The following is a 24,025-nucleotide window of genomic DNA, read 5'->3' on the forward strand; positions in this document are numbered from 1 at the left end:
GATACCTATTTGTTTCCTACTTTTTAGATTATTAGAGGAGCCATCTTGATTTCTGTAAATATGGGGTGTACTGCAAAATTACACTTAGCCTACCTGCTGTACTATAAACATCCGTTCACCTTTTCTTGCATTCAAGTAGACAGGATAATTTAAAAAAGATTTTTATTTTGTCTTATACTCATGCTTGCATTTAATTTATGACATTCGAAATCGTCTAGAAATGCTTCACTTTCTTTTTTTGTTATGTGTATATCCAAAGCACTGCTCCAAATTTCTGGTCCAGAATGAGTGTCATAGGGCCCTTTTTGGGTTGGTGAAAGCATAGGGGGTGTTCACAGAGGCCATCACTATTGACTTGGGGACCAATCACTGGAGTTTGACTGTTAGTCAAGCAATCCATCAGGGATTATTTCAACCTCTTTTTGTGTTTTGAGTTTGCAATAAGTTCTTTCATATGGTGGTTGTGAAGATTAAGTGCATTGTCTGCCCTATGATTATTTAAAACAGTGGCTGTCATAGAGTGTTAACAGTCAATAAATGGTAGCCAAAAATTAAAACCTTCCTCTGTAGGGAAGCACTTATTGCCGTCTTTTACACACAATTTTACACAGTAAACTTTCATGGCACATGTAAGAATGAATGAGGTTATTTTTCCAAGGAATTAAGCCTACATGTCTCTTCCCTCAAAAAAAAAAAAAAGTCTCCTCTCAACTTGTTAGTACTTTGACATGGAAGTTGATAAAGACTTAATTTTAGTGGTTCCCTAATCAAGCCTATTAAGATATAATTGACATTTCTTCTTATATTATACTAATTAGTACAGCCTAATAAATACTGTTGCATTATAAAACATTAATGGCTTTGTTTTGTTCTGTGTTTTAGTGACTTCCAGTGTCATCATGCTTGCTAAGAAAGGCAAGTCAGAGTAAATTAGAGGACATTTGCTAAAAGATGCCTCTAAGTGTAGATTTGGCTGTATACTATTCTTGTGAGGTCATCCTAGCACTTTAGTCTAAAAAAATTAATATTACTGTCCTTTCCCTGCAATCTAATGAACTAGGTTACTCAAATCCATATTTATTTAGTATTTTAAGGTTACACTGATGAAGGGGGTGTTCTTTTTCTATAACTGAAACCCAACTACAAATATGTTTGTAATCATGGTGCTTAAATATATATTAAAAAGTTGGTTTAAAAACAATCACTCTTGGCAAGCTCGGGGGACCACATGAGATGCTGGGAATCAAACCAGATCCATCAGGTTTTGGCTATGTGCAAGGCAAACTCCCTATAGCTGTGCTATTGCTCCAGCCCATATTGTTTTAAAAATTCTAAGACAAGGGACTGGAGCAATAGCACAGTGGTAGGGCATTTGCCTTGCATGCCACCAACCCGGGAGAGAGCAGGGTTTGATTCCTGGCATCCCAGATGGTCCCTCAAGCCTGCCTGGAGCTATTTCTGAGTTCAGTGCCAGGAGTAACTGCCGGATGTGGCCCAAAAACCAAAAAGATAAAAAAAAAAATTTATAAGACAAAAAAAGTTAACAGAAGCAAAGAAGTAAAGAGAAGAGTTTGATTGGCTGTGGATTGGGTGTTTGCAGAGGAGGCACTTTCTATATGAAGAAATCCCATTCCAATACTAGAATAATTAAAGATTAAACCCATACAAAACTTTCTAGGATTTAAGCCCCCCAAAAGTAAATATGTTGGAGTACATTGCTTACATTTTTCAATCATACAAAATAAATTATTTCCTATACTGTCCAAAATTTTTGTTGTTGTTCAGGAAGAGTAGAAGTATGGTGGTATTCAAATAAGACACATGAAGAGATGTGATCAGTCCTACTCTTGAAATCAGCTTGATTAACAGACTTTAAAAATATTTACTTTTTCTAGCTTATTAAATCAGGTTTTTGAGTATCAAAGATCCTGAGTTAAAGGGGTTAAGCTCTGTATGGGTAGTGTTAGAGGGCTTGCAGAATGAAGTCCAGCTATCCTTTCTAAAGAGTTTCACAGGTCTTCTGGAAATATGAAGAACAACAAATTAGTCTAGAATGGGGTTTTCACACTCTGTTTATTAAAAGTTTCTATAAAGGTGTCTAGTCCAGGAACAATGCAGACCACTTTCACTTTGCCACTGAATGTCCCCTTCGAGTTTCAGTCATCTCACTCAAACTTTTGAAGGAAGTAAATAAGCGGCAGATAACTTAAGAGAGTACTTTTTAAAAGATGGGGTAGGGGGCAGGTGGAGATTCTCAGTTGTCAGTAGGAAAAAAACACCCCAATGCTGTAGATGTAGAAGAGCAAATAGGTCTTCTCCCCTGTGCCAGCTCTGATCAATTGGAGTTGATTGCCTGGAGCGCTGTGAGGAGAGGGTTAGTTGCAAGGCATGTTCAGGGGCACTGTGATTGATTAATGCTATCTGCCTAGTGTTTGGTGTTAAAGAGTGGCAGCATAGCTGGTATGTATTTACTGACTTTGCTTTCAGAACGAAATATATGGCAAACAATGTGTTTGCAAATTAAAGAAAATGATTTGGTATCTTCACTTTTGAATTTTTTTTATTTTTTACTTTTGTACTTCTAAGCTTGATTACCTGTTTAAGTTTTTAGCCAGTTTTAATGTCATTCTCATTTTTTCAAATGTTCTTCTAAATTTCCAGTATGATTTCCTGCCTAATATTTCTTGAATACAGATCGTTCTTTAAGTGAAAAGTTTGTGTCTCAAGGTCAGCAGCATTAATGTTCTAAACCTGTCCTGTGCTTGTGACCAACTTCTCCTGTGTCTTTAATAATTTTCTTTTTTCTACTTTACTTTATATATTCCCTTATTGTATTTTAACCTGTTTACTTTTGATGTGTTCAGGAAGGTCACTATGTAAAAAATAAATACTGTATAAAACATAGTGTTTTAATTCCCCCCCCCCACAGGGGCCATGCTAATCTTCTCTGTATCGTTCCAATTTTAGTATATGTGCTGCTGAAGTGAGCACTTAATTTTTAAATTAATAAAAATGTTGGCCCAGGTTTAAGGTTAAGCTATAAGTTAAAGAAAGGGTACCTAAGTATAAAAACTAAAAGTATAATTTTGTTGTTGTTTAGGTCACACCCAACAACACTCAGGAGTTAGTCCTGACTCTGCACTCAGGAATCACTCTTGGCAAGCACGGTACCATATGGGATGCTGGGATTTGAACCACTGCCAGTCCTGGATTGGTTGGTTGCAAGGCAAACGCCCTACTGCTGTTCTATCTCTCCAGCCCCAAAGTACAACATTTTTTTTCTTTTGGTTTTTGGGTCACACCCAGCAGCGCTCAGGGGTCACTCCTGGATCTAAGCTCAGAAATCGCTCCTGGCAGGCTCGAGGGACCATATGAGATGCTGGGATTCGAACCACCATCCTTCTGCATGCGAGGCAAATGCCTTACCTCTGTGCTATCTCTCCAGTCCCAAGTATAAAAATTTTAGAAGGAAACATGTGGCTAAATTTCATGGCTGTTTTTGGTACTGAATGTTTAGATATGGTACCAAAAGCACAGGCAACAAGAGAAAGAATTGATGTATAGTAATTGGATTTCATTAAAAATAAAATATTTTGGGGCCAGAGCGGTGGCACAAGCGATAGAGCATTTGTCTTGCACACGCTTACCTAGGATGGACTGCAGTTAGATCCCCTGGCATCCCATATGGTCCCCCAAGCCAGGAGCAATTTCTTAGTGCATAGCGAGGGGTAACCCCTAAGCGTCACTGGATGTGGCCCAAAAAAACAAAAATAAATAAATAAATAAATAAATAAATAAATAAAATATTTTGCACATCAAGCCAGAGCACAGGAGATAGGGCACTTGCCTTTCATGCTGTTAATCTGGGTCCTATCCCCAGCATTCCATATGGTCTCCCAAATCTGCCCGGAATGATTCCTGAACACAAGGCAGAAGTAAACCCTGAGCACTTGGGGCCGGAGAGATAGCATGGAGGCAAGGCATTTGACTTTCTTGCAGAAGGTCAGTGGTTCGAATCCTGGCATCCCATATGGTCCCCTGAGCCTGCCAGGAGCGATTTCTGAGCATAGAGCCAGGAGTAACCCCTGAGTGCTGCCGGGTGTGCCCAAAAATTAAAAAGCAAAAACAAAAAACCCTGAGCACTGTGTCCCCCAAAATAAAACCCTTTGCACATCAAACAACACTACCAAGAAACTGAAAAGACAATCTCTGTGATGAGAGAATATATTTCGACATCTCATTTCTGATAAGGGTCTAATATTTAAAATATACAAAGAACTCATAAATCAACAGAAAAGCCCATTTAAAAATAGACCAAGAACTTGAATAGGCATTTATTCAAAGCACATAGCTAGTTATATACATGTTTGTGTATCTTATCTATATCTATCTATATGACCAGTAAGTATATGAAAAGATGTTCAATGCCATTAGTCTCATAGGAAATTGTAAATCAGAAACATAAAGAAGTATCATTTTTTTTTACCTATTAGGATAGCTAAAGAGAAATAGGAAAATTCTTGCATTACTAGTGGAAATGGAAAATGCTGTAGCCACTGTGAAAAACTGTTTTTCAGTTTCTCAAAGACTACACACAGAATTTCCATATGATCTAGCAATTGGAAAGTACTCCTAGGCAAATAGCCAAAAGAACAGAAAACATATTTACTTGGAGGGGATTGGACTACCCAGTAATGTTCAGGGTTTACTCTCCTGGCTGTGCACTCAGGAATTACTCCTGGCAGTGCTTTAGGGTACTATTTTGGATGCGCGCCTCTAAAGTAAATATGTTTTATTGTATATGTGGACAAGTGAATACGTGAGGATGGGAAGTGGGGGCAGGAAGTTGAAACATTACTCTTGATTAACTGCTTTTCATAGCAATAGCAAAAATTCAAATAGATGACATTTTCTATCTCACCCAATTTGTTTATTTAAGGATGGTTATGTAGATTTTCACTGCATAGGTTTGTCACTTATAGGAGGTTTTTTCCTCTTGGGCAGTTTTTAGGATTTTTCATGTATGTTATCATGTCATGTACAAATAGTTATAGTTTGACTTCTTTTCCCTTCTGGATTTCTTTCATTTTTTGTTTGTTTGGTTTTGGTTTTTGGGACACACCCAGCAGTGCTCGGGGATTACTCCTGGTTCTTCGCTCAGAAATCACTCCTGGCAGGCTCAGGGTACCTACCATATGGAATGCCAGGAGTCAAATCTTGGTTGATTGCATAGACATAAAACACTTTACCCACTGTGCTATCACTCCAGCCTTTCATATCTCTTTCTTGCAGTGGCAAGACTTCCAATACTAGGTTGACTAATAGTAGTGAAAGTAGGTATCCTTATCTTGTGCCTGAGTTTAAGAAAAATGCTTTCAGATGTTCACATTGAATCTGATATTAGTACAGTTCATGGTAAATGACCTTCACTATATTAAGGAAAGTTCCTTCTAACAAGCCCTTTGAGAGCGCTGGAGATGTAACCAGAGGCAGGGGGCATGGGGTGGGGGGTGGGGTGAGTGGTAATAGAAAATGCTGGTGGGGAAGGACAGCATTCAACCAGAAAGAGAAAGAGGTGGTGCCAAAGGATGGTAAAGTGCTAAGTATCAAAACTCTATCCACAACAACACTGTAAATCACAGTGAAAAAAATTATATATGTGTGTATTTATAGAATTTCTATTCTATATAAAATTTCTACATATGAAAATAAAATTTCCATTGTAGAAACAGGCTAGTGGAAGGAAATGGGAACAGGGCATTGGTGGAGGGAAGTGAACACTGGTTTTGAAACACTATATGTGTGAAACCCAATCATGAATAACTGTTATTTCACAGTGACCATGAAAAAAAGTAATTTAAAAAAAATGTAAAGTTCCTTCTGTTCCTAATATATTGAGAGCTTTTAACCTAAATAGTTGTTGGTTCTTATCAATTGCTTTTGCTACATGTTTTGATATAATCATATGAATTTTATCTTTCATTGTATTAATACCATGTATCACACTGATGGATCTAGATACATTAGCCATTCTTGTATTCTTAGGATGTATCCAACCTGATCATGGGATTTGATCTTTTTATTTTATTTTATTTTATTTTTGGTTTTTGGGTCACACCCGGCAGTGCTCAGGGGTTACTCCTGGCTGTCTGCTCAGAAATAGCTCCTGGCAGGCACGGGGAACCATATGGGACACCAGGATTCGAACCAACCACCTTTGGTCCTGGATCGGCTGCTTGCAAGGCAAACGCTGCTGTGCTATCTCTCGGGGCCCAATCCTTTTGCTTATTTATTATGTATATATTTTGGCTTATGGGACAGCTATGCTCAAGGCTTACTCCTGGTTCTATGCCAAGAGTTCACTCCTGGTGAGATTCAGGGAACCAATTGCAGTGCTAAGGGTCAAACCTAGGTCAACTATCTGCAAGAAAAGTGCCTTATCTGCTGTACTATTTTTCTATCCTTTCCCACCCTTATTGTGTGATTCTTTTAATGTATTGTTGGGTTCAGTTTGCAAAGATTTTATTGAAGCTCTTAACATCTAGGCATATTCAGTTCATCAGGGATATTTGTCCTTATTTTTCTTTTTTTTGTCCAGAAGATTGTTTTCTAGCCTTTTACTCTAAATCTATGTTTATTATGCCTGTTCAAGTGTGTCTCTCATAGGCAGCAGAATATTGAGTTTATTTTTCAGATCCATTCAGCCACTCTGTACTTCTCTGGGTGGGGGACATACCTGGCTACACTTAGCACTTACTCCTGACTCTGTTCTCAGGTACCACTCATGTTGAAACTCAAGGACTGTGTGGGGTTCTGGGGATCAATGTGGGTTGGCTACCTGAAAGGTAGCACCCTACCCACTGTGCTGTTGCTCCAACCTGGCTCTATACCTTCTGATTAGTGAATCCAAGCAAATAATAAAGAAGATGATGGAATTTGTAGCCATTATTTTAGAGAAAGTATGTATATTTATAAATTTTGTCTTTCCTTTTAAAAGAGTTTATTTAGTACTTTTTGCATAACTGATTTAATGACCATGGATTTCTTTAGATGTTGCTTGCTCATAAACATTTGTGTCATTCCTTCTAATCTGCATGACAACCAAGCTGGATAGAGTATTCTGGTTGGGATGTTAATTTTATTCAGCTTATTTGCTATATCTCAGCATTCTTTTCTGGACTGTACACTTTTATTGAACACTTAGTTGTAAAATTTACGAAATTACGCCTGCGCAGTGGGGCCTGACCGTGAGAAATTGTGAGTGCTGCCTGTGTGTGTCTGTCTCCTGTCCTGTTGCCTGAACCTCTTGGGAGTGGGCCGAAAAGAGGCTCCAGCAGAGCACAGCTGCTCCACTTCACTACACGGCCCTGCGCGCTTTCTAAGGAAAGAATGCATTGAAACAAGATGAAAAAATCACACTAAGAACTATGCTGGAGGCTGAACTCTGCTGGAACTCAGATGCCAGCACCCCTATCTGCCAGTCTTCTGTGCTGTGCTTCATTATTGGCCTGATTTCATCCTGTGTGTGGCTCATCTGCAGACGGCTCGCCTTCCCTGGAGCCTTCCCTGGAGCTGAGCTTACAGGCCCAGAAAGGGGAAACCACTGAACTCAGTGCCAGTACACCTACTCAGCTGGAACTCAGATGCCAGTACACCTATCTGCCTGTCTTCTGTGCTGTGCTCCATTTTCGGCCTGATTTTATCCTGTATGTGGCTCATCTGAGGATGGCTCGCCTTCCCTGGAGCCTTCCCTGGAGGTGAGTTTACAAGCCCAGAAAGGGTGGAGCCAGAGGAGCATGGCCACTCCACTTCATTTCCCGGCCGTGCACATCATTTGGCCAATGAATACAACCACAACATGTAGAAAAACTCACAATACAAGTGTGACAATGGGGAAACAACGCAGGCCAGTGCCAGACATAGAGAATGTTGATGGCAACTCTGATGACTTGAACATGACCAACCAACTAGTCAGTCTCTCAGATAAGGAGTTTAGAGTTGCAATATGGAAGATGTTCAAAGAACTCAAAGAAAGTATAGAAGAGAACACTAATAAGAATCAAGAGAGGGACCAGGAAGGTGGCGCTATAGGTAAGGTGTCTGTCTTGCCAGCGCTAGCTTAGGATGGACTGCGGTTTGATCCCCCGGTGTCCCATATGGTCCCCCCAAGCCAGGGGCGATTTCTGAGCGCATAGTCAGAAGTAACCCCTGAGCGTCAAATGGGTGTGGCCCAAAAACCAAAAAAAAAAAAAAGAATCAAGAGAATATGAAGATAGAAATCAGAAAACTTGAAACTGAAATTTCAGGTCAAATAACAGGTCTGAAAAACTCAGTAGATGAATTGAAGGAAAACATGATTGAGCTTTCCCATGGGTTAATGGCAGCTGAGGATAGAATTAGTACACTGGAAGATGAGATGAATAACAATTCCATACAGAGGAAGAAATTGGAAAAAAGCCTTAAAGCAAATGATCAAACAATAAAAAATTACTCAAAGAATGGAAACAGATGAAAATAGAAGTCTATGATAAGCTCAATAGAAACAACTTAAGAATCATTGAAGTCCCAGAGACCCAGGAAGAAAATCTCCAGGAAGAATCAAGGGTCAAGAACATCATTAAAGAGAAACTACCAGAGCTAAAAAATACATGTGATCAAATCCTGCATGCCCGAAGAGTACCAACTAAAAGAGACCCCAGAAAAAACACCCCAAGACACATCCTAGTCACAATGACAAATCCCACAGATAGAGACAGAATTCTGAAAGCAGCAAGATCGAAAAGAGAAATTACATTCTAGGGAATATCCTTGAGATTTACTGCAGACCTGTCACTGGAAACACTCAAGGCCAGAAGGCAGTGGTGGGACATAGTGACAAAACTCAATGAAATAAATGCTTTGCCTAGCATACTGCACCCAGCAAAACTCACTTTCAGTTTTGAAGGAACAATAAATGGTTTCACAGACAACAACAGCTCAGAAACTTTACATACTCAAAACCAGTCTTAAGAGAAAAACTGAACAGCCTACTTTAAGACAAGACTGCCCAACAGATACACCAAACTCCGATATAAAGATGGCACCAACTCCCAGGACAATTCTTTCTCTCAATGTCAATGGACTAAATGCACCAGTTAAGAGACACAGAGTGGCTAAATGGATAAAAAAAAAAAAAAAAAAAAAAAAAAAACCTCAATCCAACCTTCTGCTGCCTACAAGAAACACACCTGAATAGTCAGAACAAACATAGATTCAAAATAAAAGGCTGGAGGAAAATCATCCAAGCAAACAACACCCATAAAAAAGCTGGAGTGGCCATACTAATATCAGATGATGCAAATTTTATACTTAGGAAAGTTGTAAGGGACAAAGATGGACATTTTGTATTAATCAAGGGATATGTACAGCAGGAAGAAATCACTCTCCTAAACATATATGCACCAAATGAGGGGCTAGCAAAATATTTAATAAAATTGTTGACAAATCTGAAAAATAATATCAATAACAACACAATAATTGTGGGAGACCTCAACACGGCATTGTCAACACTTGACAGGTCAACCAGACTGAAACCCAACAAGAATATACTAGACCTAAAAAGAGAAATGGAAGAAAGAGGCCTAGTAGATATATACAGGACACTCCACCCCCAGAAGCCTGGATACACATTCTTCTCTAATGTACATGGGACATTCTCCAGGATAGACTACATGCTAGCACATAAAACATACCTCCATAATATCAAGAGGATAGAAATTTTGCAGGCTGCCTTCACTGACCACAAGGCCCTGAAATTATATGTGAACTACAAAGGGACACAAAAGAAAAACTTTAATACCTGGAAGTTAAACAGCCTAATACTGAATAACCAGTGGGTCCGAGATGAAATCAAAGAGAAACTCAAAACCTTCCTAGAAACAAATGACAGTGGAGACACAAACTATCAGAACTTATGGGACACAGCAAAAGCAGTACTGAGAGGAAATTTTATAGCTTTGCAAGCATATATCAGGTAAGAAGAAGGGGCCTACCTGAATAGTTTAATGACGCAGCTCATAGAATTAGAAAGTACTCAACAAAAGGAACCAAAAATAGGGATACAGAAGGAAATAACAAAGCTGAGAGCAGAAATCAATGAAGTGGAAACCCGAAAAACAATCCAAAAGATCAACGAAAGCAGAAGTTGGTTCTTTGAAAAAATAAACAAGATTGATAGACGACTGGCAAAACTAATAAAGAAAGAGAGAGAGAAACTTGATAACTCGTATTAGGAATGAAAAAGGAGAGTTCACTACTGATATGGTAGAGATCCAAAGGGTAATAAGAAACTACTTTGAGAAACCCTATGGCACTAAAAATGAAAACCTGGAAGAAATGGATAAATTTTTGGACTCTTATAATCTTCCACAGTTGAATGAAGAGGATGTAGCATATCTAAACACACTCATCACTATTGAGGAAATTAAAACAGTAATCAAGTGTCTGCCCAAAAACAAAAATCTAGGCCCTGATGAATTTACTAATGAATTCTTTCAAACCTTTCAAGAGGAAATTCTACCAGTCCTGGCAAGACTCTTTTATGAAATCGAAAAAACAGGAACACTTCCAAATAGCTTTTATGAAGCCAACATCACCTTGATACCTAAATCAGACAGAGATGCTGCGAAAAAAGAAAATTACAGACCAATATCGCTGATGAATACAGATGCAAAGATCCTCAACAAAATCCTGGCAAATAGGATTCAATGCCTCATTAAGAAGATCATCCACGGGGCCGGAAAGATAGTATAAAGGGAAGGCGTTTGCCTCTCATGCAGAAGGTCAATGGTTCAAATCCTGGTATCCCATATGGTCCCCTGAGCTTTCCAGGAGCAATTTCTGAGCATAGAGCCAGGAGTAACCCCTGAGTACTGCCGGATATGACCCAAAAACCAAAAAATAAATAAAATAAATAAATAAATAAATAAATAAATAAATAAATAAAAAAGAAGATCATCCACTACAATCAAGTAGGTTTCATCCCAGGAATGCAAGGATGGTTTAATATCCGTAAATATCAACATAATACACAACATCAACAACAAGAAAAATAGAAACCACATGATCATATCAATAAATGCAGAGAAAGCATTTGATAAGGTCCAACACCCATTCTTGATCAAAACTTTCAGCAAGATGGGAATGGAAGGAACCTTTCTCAATATAGTTAAGGCCATCTACCACAAGCCAGAGGCAAATATTGTCCTCAGTGGAGAAAAACTGAAAGCCTTTCCTCTAAATTCTGGCACAAGACAAGGCTGTCCTCTCTCACCACTCCTATTCAACACAGCACTGGAAGCCCTTGCTATAGCGATTAGGCAAGAAAAAGATATCAAGGAAATCCAGATAGGAAAGGAAGAAGTCAAGCTCTCGCTGTTTGCAGATGACATGATACTCTACCTAGAAAACCCTAAAGTCTCTACGAAAAAGCTTCTAGAAACAATAGACTCATATAGCATTTGTGGCTGGCTACAAAATTAACACACAAAAATCAATGGCCTTTCTATACACCAATAGTAATAAGGAAGAAATGGACATTAAGAAAACAACCCCATTCACAATAGTGCCTCACAAAGTCAAATATCTTGCAATCAACTTGACTAAAAATGTGAAGGACCTATACAAAGAAAACTATAAAACTCTGTTCCAAGAAATAAGAGAGGACACGCAGAAATGGAAGCACATACCCTGCTCATGGATTGGCAGGATTAACATCATTAAAATGGCAATACTCCCCAAAGCATTGTACAGATTTAATGCGATCCCTCTAAAGATACCCATGACATTCTTCAAAGAAGTGGATCAGGCACTTTTGAAATTCATATGGAACAATAAACACTCTAGAATAGCTAAAGCAATCATTGGGAAAAAGAATATGGGAGGAATTACTTTCCCCAACTTTAAACTGTACTACAAAGCAATAGTTATCAAAACAGCATGGTATTGGAATAAAGACAGGCCCTCAGATCAGTGGAATAGGCTTGAATACTTAGAGAATGTTCCCCAGACATACAATCACCTAATTTTTGATAAAGGAGCAGGAAATCCTAAATGGAACAAAGAAAGCATCTTCAACAAGTGGTGTTGGCACAACTGGCCAGCCACTTGCAAAAAATTGAACTTAGACCCCCCCAGCTAACATCATGTATGAAGGTTAAATTCAAACAGATGAAAGACCTCTATATCAGACCTGAAACCATAAGTTACATAGAACAACACGTAGGTAAAACACTCCAGGACATTGAGACTAAAGGCATCTTCAACGAGGAAACTGTACTTTCCAAGCAAGTGAAAGCAGTGATTAACAGATGGGAATATATTAAACTGAGAAGCTTCTGCACCTCAAAAGAAATAGCGCCCAGGATACAAGAGCCCCCCACTGAGTTGGAGAAACTATTCACCCAATACCCATCAGACAAGGGGCTAATCTTCAAAATATACAAGGCACTGACAGAAATTTACAAGAAAAAAACATCTAATCCCATCAGAAAATGGGGAGAAGAAATGGACAGACACTTTGACAAAGAAGAAATATAAATGTCCAAATGACACATGAAAAAATGCTCCACATCACTAATCATCAGGGAGATGCAAATCAAAACAACTATGAGGTACCACCTCACACCACAGAAATTGGCACACATCACAAAGAATGAGTACAAGCAGTGCTGGCGGGGATATGGAGAGAAAGGAGCCCTTATCCACTGGTAGTGGGAATGCCGTCTAGTTCAACCTTTATGGAAAGCAATATGGAGATTCCTCCAAAAACTGGAAATTGAGCTCCCATACGACCCAGCTATACCATTCCTAGGAATATACCCTAGGAACACAAAAATACAATACAAAAATTCCTTCCTTACACCTATTAATTGCAGCACTATTTACCATAGCAAGTCTCTGGAAACAGCCAAGGTACCCTTCAACAGATGAATGGCTAAAGAAACTGTGGTACATATACACAATGGAATATTATGCAGCTGTTAGGAGAGATGAAGTCATGAAGTTTTCCTATACATGGATGTACATGGAATCTATTATGCTGAGTGAAATAAGTCAGAGAGAGAGAGAAAGAGAGAGAGAGAGAGCGAGAGAGAGAGAGAAAGATGCAGAATGGTCTCACTCATGTATGGGTTTTAAGAAAAATGAAAGACATTCTTGCAATAACTTTCAGACACAAAAGAGAAAAGAGCTGGAAGTTACAGCTCACCTCATGAAGCTCACCACAAACAGGGATGAGTTTAGTTAGAGAAATAACTACTGTTTGAACTATCCTAATAATGAGAATGTACGAGGGAAATAGCCTGTCTAGAGTACAGGCGGTGGTTGGTTGGGGAGGAGGGAGATTTGGGACATTGGTAATGGGAATGTTGCACTGGTGATGGGTGGAGTTCTTTACATGACTGAAACCCAAACACAATCATGTATGTAATAAAGTTGTTTAAATAAAAAAAAATTAAAACATCATAATCTTGAAAAAAAATGGTGGTGGGAATGTTGCACTAGTGAAGTGGGTATTCTGTTTATTACTGAAGCCCAACTACATACATGCTTGTAATCATGGTGTTTGAATAAAGATTTATATAAAAAAGAATACTTAGTTGTATATCTTATATGGAATACTTTATATGTAATTTCTTTCTTTGATCTTGCTGCTTTTTGTTTCCTGTTAATTATACTGTGTCATAGTTTTTTTTTTTTTCTATTTAGATTCATTTTAATTGGAAATGTTGGAGCTTCTTGAATCTGAACCCGTGATTCAATCTTCAGATTGGGGAAATTTTCCAATATAGTTTTTCCACCAATAAAACATCAATCTCTCCATCCTATCCCTTGAGGAGTCTGTAATTTAAATATTTTATCTCTTTATCTCAGCCCCAAATTTTCATGTGTTTTCTTCCTTTCTTTTAAATCTTCTTTTTTTCTCTTCATTCTTTTTTGATGGTTTCCTACATCTTTTTTTTTTTTTTTTTTTTTTTTTTTTTGGTCCACACCTGACATCACTCAGTGTTACTCCTGGCTGTGTGCTCAGCAATCACTCCTGGCAGGCTAGGAGGGACCATATGGGATGACAGGGATCGAACCTGGCTCAATCATGGTTTGGCCGCATGCCAGGCAAGTAGCCTATTACTGTGCTATCCCTCTGACCCCCATTTTCTACATCTTATCTCCAAGCACACTGATTTGTTCCTTGGCTTCTACCATTCTACATCATGACTTTTGAATGAGTTTTTAGCTCATACACCAGTGACTCCTGGTTGATATTTTTCATATCCTCACTCACGCTTTCTATTTCTTTGGGGATGTCTGGAGTGTCTTTTCTTTCAGCTTATTAAATAGCATCACTGAGATCACTTTGAAGTTAATAACTGAGAGGTTATAGAGTTAGTTGTTGCTTGGGGCCCCTTCCAGGGTTTTATCCTCATTAACCTCACTAACTAGTTTTCATGAATTCCTCTGTTTCTTCATTGTATCTACCATGAAATGGGTGTGAATTGTGAAGATCTGGTTTTGTGGTGGACTGAATAGCAATTTGAAGCTTGTTCTTACCGATTCCACCCAGATCCTTCAGCTTCTGCTGAGCCTCTGTAACATAAATATTGACTGGCTCCTGTTTCATAACTTTTTGTACAGAAATATCTCAGTGTTCTTAGCTGATTAGTGTCATAGTCTTCCTTGGAAGGCCCACTTAAGAAGTACTTTGATCATTTCTGTTTTATTGTATTTCAACGTAGTGTAATTCTCTGCCATGTTGACCCTACTTTCTCACTAGGCACTAGCATGTTAAATGTGTGCCAAGTATTAAAATTTCCTGCTCCCTCCTTGTAATTCCTTTTGGATAGAATACTTTTTTGTTTGTTTAAGGCCACAATCCGCAGTGCTCAGGAACTACTCCTGGCCCATGCTGGGGGTGTGGATGGAATACTCTGGTACAAAGGATCAAAGCCAAGTCTCCAGCATACAAATCATGTGCACTAGTCCTTCAAGCTATCTCCTTGACCCAATACTTAACATTTTTCATTACAAAGATCACTAACTTAGGAGTCAGGTGGTTTAAGTCCCCATAAAATCTCATTTCATAATCACCTGGGCTACATCCATTTCTGAATTCCTTATCTTAGTGTACTCATTTGGTCCTTTGTTTTCTAACAATAGGAATATTTTTTTCTAAAGCTTTGTAACTATTATACATTTAAATAAGATGACTTTATTGCACATGTAGTGATCTTCCCCATGAATAAGCATTTCACTGCCTCTTAAAAATTGCTGTGAAAACTATGAGGAATAAGAAATGGCCTCAATGTCAAAAAAATCTATAATTTAATGAAGAAGGAAGACCATAGAAGCAAGGAGTCACCACTTTACATCCTATAACAACAAAGAAAGGACATAAATACTTGAAAGAGCAGGATGGAGGAGGAGGCAAACTTCATGGTTTTAAGCTCTTCTTAAAAAGCATCTAACACGGGGCCATGAATAATTGGGGACATTGTGTTTCCAGACATTCTGAGTTTGAAAATTCAGCGAAAATCCCTGTTTTTTTATATAAAAATCATTCTTTAGAATCTTTTGTTCAGAAATGCTTAAAATATGTCTCATAAAATTAAAGCCTGTTTGAAGCCTGAACAATAGTAAGTAAAGCAGGTAGAGTGATTGCCTTGCACAAGGCAGTCCCAGTTTCAGTCCACAGCATCCCCCATGGTCCCTTGAGCACTGTCAAAAATAATTCCTGAGTGCAAAACCAAGAATAAACACTGAACATTTGGTGTGACCCCAAAATGAGCAAACAAAAATTTAAAGCATGGTTGTTAGCCACTTAATTTCTGCTGTCTACCCAACTGTGACTTCTGAATAAGTAGAATTGAATGGTGTACAGGCATTGGTGGAAATGTTCTAGTTCACAAAGAGTTTATTTAGCTAATTAAATCTGCCCACAGTAATTTTTGTTTTGATTTGGGTAGTATTCATAGGTTACTCCTGGCTCTGACTCAAGAATTACTCTTGGTGTTGTACAGGGGACCATATGGGATGCTGGGGATTGAACCTGGGTCAACCACTGCAAGGCAAATGCCTTATCCACTGTACTATCATTCCAGCCCCATGCCCATAATGATTTCTAAATGGCTTTCTAATTACTTTCTGCTTCTTGTGAATATTTTACAGTACTTTTATATTGTTTATAGACTGATTAATTCACTCAGCCCAGAATTTGTATGATACTTAGCATGTCCCCCTATCTGTTAAGTAAAAAATTGCTTTGGTTGAATTTCACAAGTGAACCTTTGGAAAGGGTTTTGACAAGTTAGCCCATTCAGATATTTTGCTGTTTCATCATATGGATTTTATATTCGTTATTGAATTATGAGAAAGCAATGTCTTTCCTGCTGCTCCAGTCGCATTTCATAGAACATAACAGATTCATTCTCATTTTTGAATTAAGCTATAATTAATATGGTTTCTTTTGTTCACAAACCTCAATTTACATAGTATCTGCTCCTTCCTCAGCATTACTTTGGTAGCAGAGCTTTAATGATTGGTGTCTCAGGGCTCTGGGAATAGTCTTTGTTAATTATCTGCAGCAAACCAGGTAACTGAGAGGAGGTTCTCCTACTATGACTTTGTTGAAAGTAATGTTGATGATTTTTTTAAGTACTTAATGATAGATTTGATCATTTAAAGCAAAATAGAATACATACCTGTTGAGGTAAAAGTGCTAAATCATAATAATAAAAAAAAAGAAATCCTGTGTGCTTTTATACTGTATTTTAGTGGGGAATACCTACATTCACCTTCCATTTCTATCAGTGTATAATTTTCTATAATAATGTCAGAATCAAAGAACTGATAAATATTTTACTGTATGTAGTAAATGTAAATATCTTCAGAGGCCAAGCAAGCTATGGTCTTTAATAGACTAATGTTGGAGACATGAGCAAGCTAAGGGAAGATGACCAGGAAAGAACATTTTAGTGGCTTATTTTGAGCATTGTCTTGGGAATGGAGGTGCAAGGATGGGGTATGTCTCACTGGGACCAGTTTGGTCCTTATGCATCAATTTCCTTAAATGCTCTGTAAAGGAAGTAGTCTTAAATTTATGTAAGTTGAAAGTGACTATCACTTTCAAATGTTTTTTCTTTTTGAAGTAATATGGCACTAGAACACTATAAGTTGAGGCATTAAGATTTTTAATATTGGGGCCAGAGAGGTAGCATGGAGGTAAGGCATTTGCCTTGCATGCAAAAGTTCAGTGGATTGAATCCTGGCATCCCATAGGTCTCCTGAGCCTGCTAGGCGCGATTTCTGAGCATAGAGTCAGAAGTAACCCCTGAGCGCTGCCGGGTATGACCCAAAAACCAAATAAATAAACAAACAAACAAATAAATAAATAAATTGTTTAAGAAAGATTTTATAGTCAATAAGTACTAATATGGGACTAACATTTATTAGTCCCAAACTGTCATTTTACACTTAAAGACACTAATGTCCAAGAAAGATAACTGGTTTGCCTAAATTAACTTCACCTGAATATCTAAGTGGTGCTCAAAGACTAGGGAAATTTGGCGATCCTTCTGGAAGTCATGTCTCTGTATTTTTCAGTACAGTAGCTATTACCCAAAGTGATTACTGAGCACTTGAAATGTGATTGGTGACATGAAAGAACTGAATTTTAAATGTTGTCTAATTTTTATTTTAATTGTTCATAGTGACAGTGAATAGCATATTTATAATAAATAGATATGGTCAGAGATTGTATTTTCTGTATTTGTACTAGTTATTTCAATAGATATATACTGCTTCATATATTTGAATATCAGTAATAGTATTTTTAAACGAATTCTTTACTTAAGCACAGTGGTTACAAATTGTTCATGGTTTAGTTTCAGCTATAGGATGTGCACCACCCTTACCAATGCATTTTTCCACCACTAATGTTCCCATTCCCCTCCCATCTTCCCCTGCCTGGCTCTGGGGCAGGCATTTTGTCTTTCTTCTTCTTTCTTCTTCTTCTTCTTCTTCTTCTTCTTCTTCTTCTTCTTCTTCTTCTTCTTCTTCTTCTTCTTCTTCTTCTTCTTCTTCTTCTTCTTCTTCTTCTTCTTCTTCTTCTTCTTCTTCTTCTTCTTCTTCTTCTTCTTCTTCTTCTTCTTCTTCTTCTTCTTCTTCTTCTTCTTCTTCTTCTTCTTCTTCTTCTTCTTCTTCTTCTTCTTCTTCTTCTTCCTTCTTCCTTCTTCTTCCTTCTTCTTCTTCTTCTTTCTTCTTCTTCTTCTTCTTCTTTCTTCTTCTTCTTCTTCTTTTTCTTCTTCTTCTTCTTCTTCTTCTTCTTCTTCTTCTTCTTCTTCTTCTTCTTCCTTCCTTCCTTCTTCGACCTGCTATCCTTCTTCTTCTTCTTCCTTCCTTCCTTCCTTCTTCGACCTGCTATCCTTCTTCTTCTTCTTTTCTTCTTCTTTCTTCTTTCTTCTTCTTTTCTTCTTTCTTCTTCTTCTTCTTCCTTCTTCTTCTTCTTCTTTTCTTCTTTTTCTTCTTCTTCTTCTCCTTTTCTTCTTCTTCTTCCGTCTTTTCTTCTTCTTTTTCTTCTTCTTCTTCTTCTTCCTTCTTCTTCTTCTTCTTCATCTTCTTCTCTTCTTCCTTCTTCTTCTTCTTCTTCTTCTTCTGCATTTTGTCTTTCTTCTTCTTCCTTCTTCTTCTTTCTTCTTCTTCTTTCTTCTTCTTCTTCCTTCCTTCTTCGACCTGCTATCCTTCTTCTTCTTCTTCTTCTTCTTCCTTCCTTCCTTCCTTCCTTCCTTCCTTCCTTCTTCGACCTGCTATCCTTCTTCTTCTTTTCTTCTTCTTTCTTCTTTCTTCTTCATTTCTTCTTTCTTCTTCTTCTTCTTCCTTCTTCTTCTTCTTTTCTTCTTTTTCTTCTTCTTCTCCTTTTCTTCTTCTTCTTCCTTCTTTTCTTCTTCTTTTTCTTCTTCTTCTTCCTTCTTCTTCTTCTTCATCTTCTTCTCTTCTTCCTTCTTCTTCTTCTTCTTCTTCTTCTTCTTCTTCTTCTTCTTCTTCTTTCCTCTTCTCTTCCCTTTCTCTCTCACCTTCTTTCTCTGTCTCTCCTCTATCTCTTGGTCTCTCCCTTCTCTCCCTTTCCTTTTTTGACACTGTGGTTTACATTATTGTTATTTAAAGAGTACCATGTATGTCACTTTATCACCTTTCAGCACCCAGTTAACAGAATATTTTATGTCCTCCTCTTTATCTTTTGCATTATGGTTTTCATACATTTTATTTATATACACCATTGCTTTTCCTTGTACTTTATTTTCTTTTATTTACAGTAGTTATGGGGCCCTGAGAGATAGCACAGCGACGTTTGCCTTGCAAGCAGCTGATTCAGGACCAAAGGTGGTTGGTTCGAATCCTGGTGTCCCATATGGTCCCCCGTGCCTGCCAGGAGCTATTCCTGAGCAGACAGCCAGGAGTAACCCCTGAGCACCGCTGGGTATGGCCCAAAAAACAAACAAAAAAAAAAACAGTAGTTACATTTTTTACTTTTTTTTTTGAGTATGTTACTTAGCTTTTCTGTGCCTGGTTTCTTTTTTCTTTTAATTTTTACTAATATTTATATTTAAACACTTTGATTACAAATATGATTGTAGTTGGGTTTCAGTCATGTAAAGAACATCCCCCTTCACCAGTGCAACATTCCTATTACCAATGTCCCAAATCTCCCTTCTTCCCACCCCACCCCTGCCTGGACTCTAGACAGGCTTTCTACCTCCCTCATTCATTCACATTGTTATGATAATTCTCAGTGTAGTTCTTTCTGTAACTGCACTCACCACTTTTTGTGGTGAGCTCCATGTCCTGAGCTCTGGACCTTCCAGCCCTCCTCTCTTTTGTCTCTGAGAAATATTGCAAAAATGTCTTTTATTTTTCTTAAAACCCATTGATGAGTGAGACTGTTCTTCATCTATCTCTCTCCCTCTGACTTATTTCACTCAGCACAATAGATTCTATGTACATCCATGTATAGGAAAATTTCATGACTTCATCTCTCCTGATGGCTGCATAATATTCCATTGTATATATGTACCACAATTTCTTTAGCCATTTATCTGTTGAAGGACATCTTGGTTGTTTCCTGAGTCCGGCTATTATAAATAGCGCTGCAATGAATATAGGTGTGAGGAAGGGATTTTTGTATTGTATTTTTATGTTCCTAGGGTATAATCTAGGATATTATTTTTTAAATTATTCAGATTTATTTTTTCTCATTTCTATCTTTGTAACTTCCTTTAACATTTCTTGTATCTCGGTTGTCAAATAATTCTTAGTTTTTAATTATAAAGACAAGTGTCTTTATATTGCTTTTATTTTAAAGGATGTTTTCACCACATATGGAATATTAGGGTGACTTATTTTTTGTTCTTGTTCTTCTGTTATTTTCCAACACTTTGCCATGCTGTTTCATTATCCGCTCATATTGTTTCTGGTGAAAATTCAGTATTTATCTTCTCATAGTTGTCCTACATGCAGTATGACTTTTTGTTTTCCTCTAATTGCCTTTCCATTTTTTTTACTTATCTTCAGATTTTATAAGTTTATTACATGACTACATGTGGTTTTCATTGTATCTATCTGGACTGATGCTTGTTAAAATGTTTATTTTGGGATTGACTTTTAAAAAGAAATATTGGAAAGATTTGGCTATTGTTTCTTAAAATATTTGTTCCATCCTATTGTTTGTCTTTGGAAATATCTTTTCCCAGGATATCTAAAAAATTTTATTATAAAACGTCTACTTGTTACAGGTGATTAATGCAGTGTTATTACCCAGATACATAACATGTGCTTTTTTTTTTTTTTTTCAAATTTCTTTTTCTCTTTTAATTTTAGTTTCCATTAAACTATCTTCAGGGTTAATATTCCTTATATAACTAAAGGATACACTGTTTTGTTCACTGATCTGTTAGTGAATTAATTTCAGTTGTCCTATTAGTGAATTAATTTCAGTTGTCCTATTTTTTATTTTAGAATTTCTTTCATTTTGATAGTTTTCATTTCTTTCTATAAACCTGTACATTTTTGCACTGTTTTCTTTTCCTGTAAATTTATTTTTATTTTTTTATTTTGACCAAAGTGGATTACAAATCTTTCACAGTAATATTTTAGGTACATAGCGACATTGAATCAGGGGCATACCCACCATCAATATTGCCCTCCCTTCACCCCTGTTCCCAGCATGCACCCCATATCCTCCTTTTTTATTCCCCAGGCTGCTAGCATAAGTGGTCTGCTCTGTGTCTAACATATTGTAGATTGGGTATCCATTCTGTTGCTGTTGGCTTTGGACTTGGTGTTTAAGTCTGATAATTTTTTATTTCTACTTATTGTTCATATGACTGTTTGGTCTTGGTACCCTCCATTATTTCCTTCTCAATTTGTGAGCAGAACAAGATGGTTCAATTTATGTGGTTCTGTTTGAAGGAAAGAAAAAAAATAAAATAAAATGGGTCAAAAATCAAACAAGCAAAAAATGAGAGGAGTCCTTCTAGAGACTATAAATATCAATTTAAGAGAAAAAAGAAAAAAGGGAAGAAAAACATAACAACAATACAAAAAAATCAAACAAAAAACTCGAAAAGCATCACAGCAGTAAAGGCAACAACCACATACTACACAATGCCCATGGTCCTTAAATAAAAACACAAAAATAAAAAAGCCAAGGGGGGGGGCACAATAACAAAACCGAAAAAAAAATTAATTTGTGTTTCTCTCTCTTTTTTTATTCTTGCATAGGCACAGTAAATATTGGGGAGATTCAAAAGGGAATTCCCTTGCCCTTAGAGATACAGGGTTTCTCTGCCCTTGAAGTATACTGTCATGGGAATAACTACAGGCTCCGTACATGTTCTTTTACTCTCCCGTAGGCCCTGTTGTGGTGTCTGAAAACTTTCCGCTCCATTGTGGATGATAAAATTAGGCCTCTGTAGCTAGAGATCTTGGTATTTGCATAGGTCAAAGGATGGAGCCTAGGATGGAGTCTTTCATTACGGTTTTAGGAGTTCTGTTCCATCACTGTTGTTTTAATCAGTCTTCTGTAGTTGGTGGTCTTGGTTTTTGCCCTGATCCTAGGATGAAGCATAGGATAGAATCTTTCATTATGTTTCCAGAAGACCTGCTTGGTTGCAGTTGTCTCAGTCAGTCCTCTGGAATTAGAGATCTTGGTTGTTGTGCAGATCATAGACCAAGGCCTAGACTAGGGTCTTTTTTATTGGTCCAGGATAAGTTCTGCCCAGTCATGGTTGTCATAGTCTTCTGTAGATAGTGAACATGGCTAGCTTTTGTACAAATCAAAGGATGACATGCCTTTTGATTTCATCTTATTATCATTAGGAGGTGAGGTAAGACAACCTGCTCTTAGACCAAGTTGTTGCCATTTCCTCATTGTCAGGATGTCATATCAAAACTGGTGCATGTTGGTGTCAGAGCAGTATTAAGAATGTTCCAGAGGGAGATTGGTTCCTGGAGCTGTTGTGGAGAACTGTCTCACTTCTATGTCTGAGATCTAGGGCTTAGGGTTGGACAGTCACTGTCTAATCACATGGAGTCTAAGTTGGGACCACATGACATATTTTCAAGGTGGGAGATGTATTTAAATTGTATGAGTTCTTATCCCTAGTAGATAAGAGCTTGTTTCTATATGTAAAATTTCTCTATTTTTAGTATGCCTTTGCAAGAAGAAATGGTGCTATATTATATTGCCTGTGCATTTGGGGGTGAGAGTGTCAGGCTCCATCATCTCTATGCCCTGGTTTTGACCTGAGCTATTATTCCAGGAAAAACTTCCTTTTTTTTTTTAATCAAGCAGAACCAAAACAGGTGGAGTTAAAGAAGAAAAGAAAACAGAAACAAGACTCTCTATATATATACATACTCATATATATAAAGGAAAAATAAACAAAAATAAGTTTAAAAAATTAAGGGATCAAAGTGATGCAGGAGACTACCTTATATTTGGAGATAAACAGGTTAAGAGGTAGTATTATATAAGTCTTAAACTTATAAAGGAAATATAGGCTTCCCCATTATCTTTTGAGATATTCTTGTGTGGGGTGGGATCCAGGGCACATTTTCATAACACACCCTGGTCTTGTTGAGATTGAGAAATGATTTGTGGCAGAAAGGGCTGGTAGAGTTCTTGCACTGGGGATTCTTCTGGAGCTGAGTCCAGTATCAAACAACACTCCACATTTGGGGGAGGGGTGAGAAGGAGGGCCACAGATCATGAGTCAGCAGGAGTGTTGGTTGTTGTTTCTTGCCGGGGTATGAGATGTGGGGCTGAGTGGGTTCTTGATACCTAATGGGTTAAGAACTGAAGGTAAGGAGCGTTAATAAGATAGGATATCGGATTGGAAATGTGGGGTGAAGGGATAGTAGGATTTCTGATGTGGGGAGGAGGAAGGATAGTATAGGAGGGGCTATATACACTATAGGCATGGATTGTTTACAATTTAGGTTTGGCTCTCAGAGAGGAGTCCTCTCTCTATGTACTCATGCCCACATAAAAACATACAATAGGTGATCTATTCTTAAGACGTTGTTAGAGGTCTGACTCTGATAGGATGAGTCTGAATTAAGATAAATAATTAGCTTAGGTAAAGCTTAAGAAAAAGAGGAAGGGAGAGTAAAAGATAATAGAGGAAAAATTTTCTGTAAAATTTTTAAGATGGTTATTACATAATACATATTTTTATAATACATATTCTTTTTTTTTGAAAAATGTGTATACAATTTATTATTTTGAAAACATTATGATAATTTTTCTGTACTTAAAGAAGAGCCAAGTTAGGTTTTCTTACATTTTGTTTTTGATTTTACAAATCTCAAATATTTTCAACACAGAAATAATTTAGTATTTGCTCTGTAATTTGAACATGAAACAATGAACTTTCTTAGAGACTATATTAAAAAATAGATACCAAATGTTTAGGAAAACTTTTCTTGATTAGTGAAA

The 24,025-nt window shown here is 37.4% G+C and overlaps 1 protein-coding gene and 1 non-coding gene across 3 annotated transcripts in view; one reads left to right on the forward strand and one right to left on the reverse strand.

Annotated features, from left to right (window-relative positions):
• The window catches only part of VTI1A (vesicle transport through interaction with t-SNAREs 1A), a 449,364-nt gene that overhangs the window by 261,101 nt on the left and 164,238 nt on the right, over positions 1 to 24,025 (forward strand). The window lies entirely within an intron of this gene.
• On the reverse strand, positions 2,884 to 2,991 carry LOC125995460 (U6 spliceosomal RNA). Its single transcript, XR_007490984.1, has one exon. It is a non-coding gene; the product is annotated as a U6 spliceosomal RNA (small nuclear RNA).

This window comes from Suncus etruscus, chromosome 17, assembly GCF_024139225.1.
Source record: "Suncus etruscus isolate mSunEtr1 chromosome 17, mSunEtr1.pri.cur, whole genome shotgun sequence".
Lineage (NCBI taxonomy): Eukaryota > Metazoa > Chordata > Mammalia > Eulipotyphla > Soricidae > Suncus > Suncus etruscus.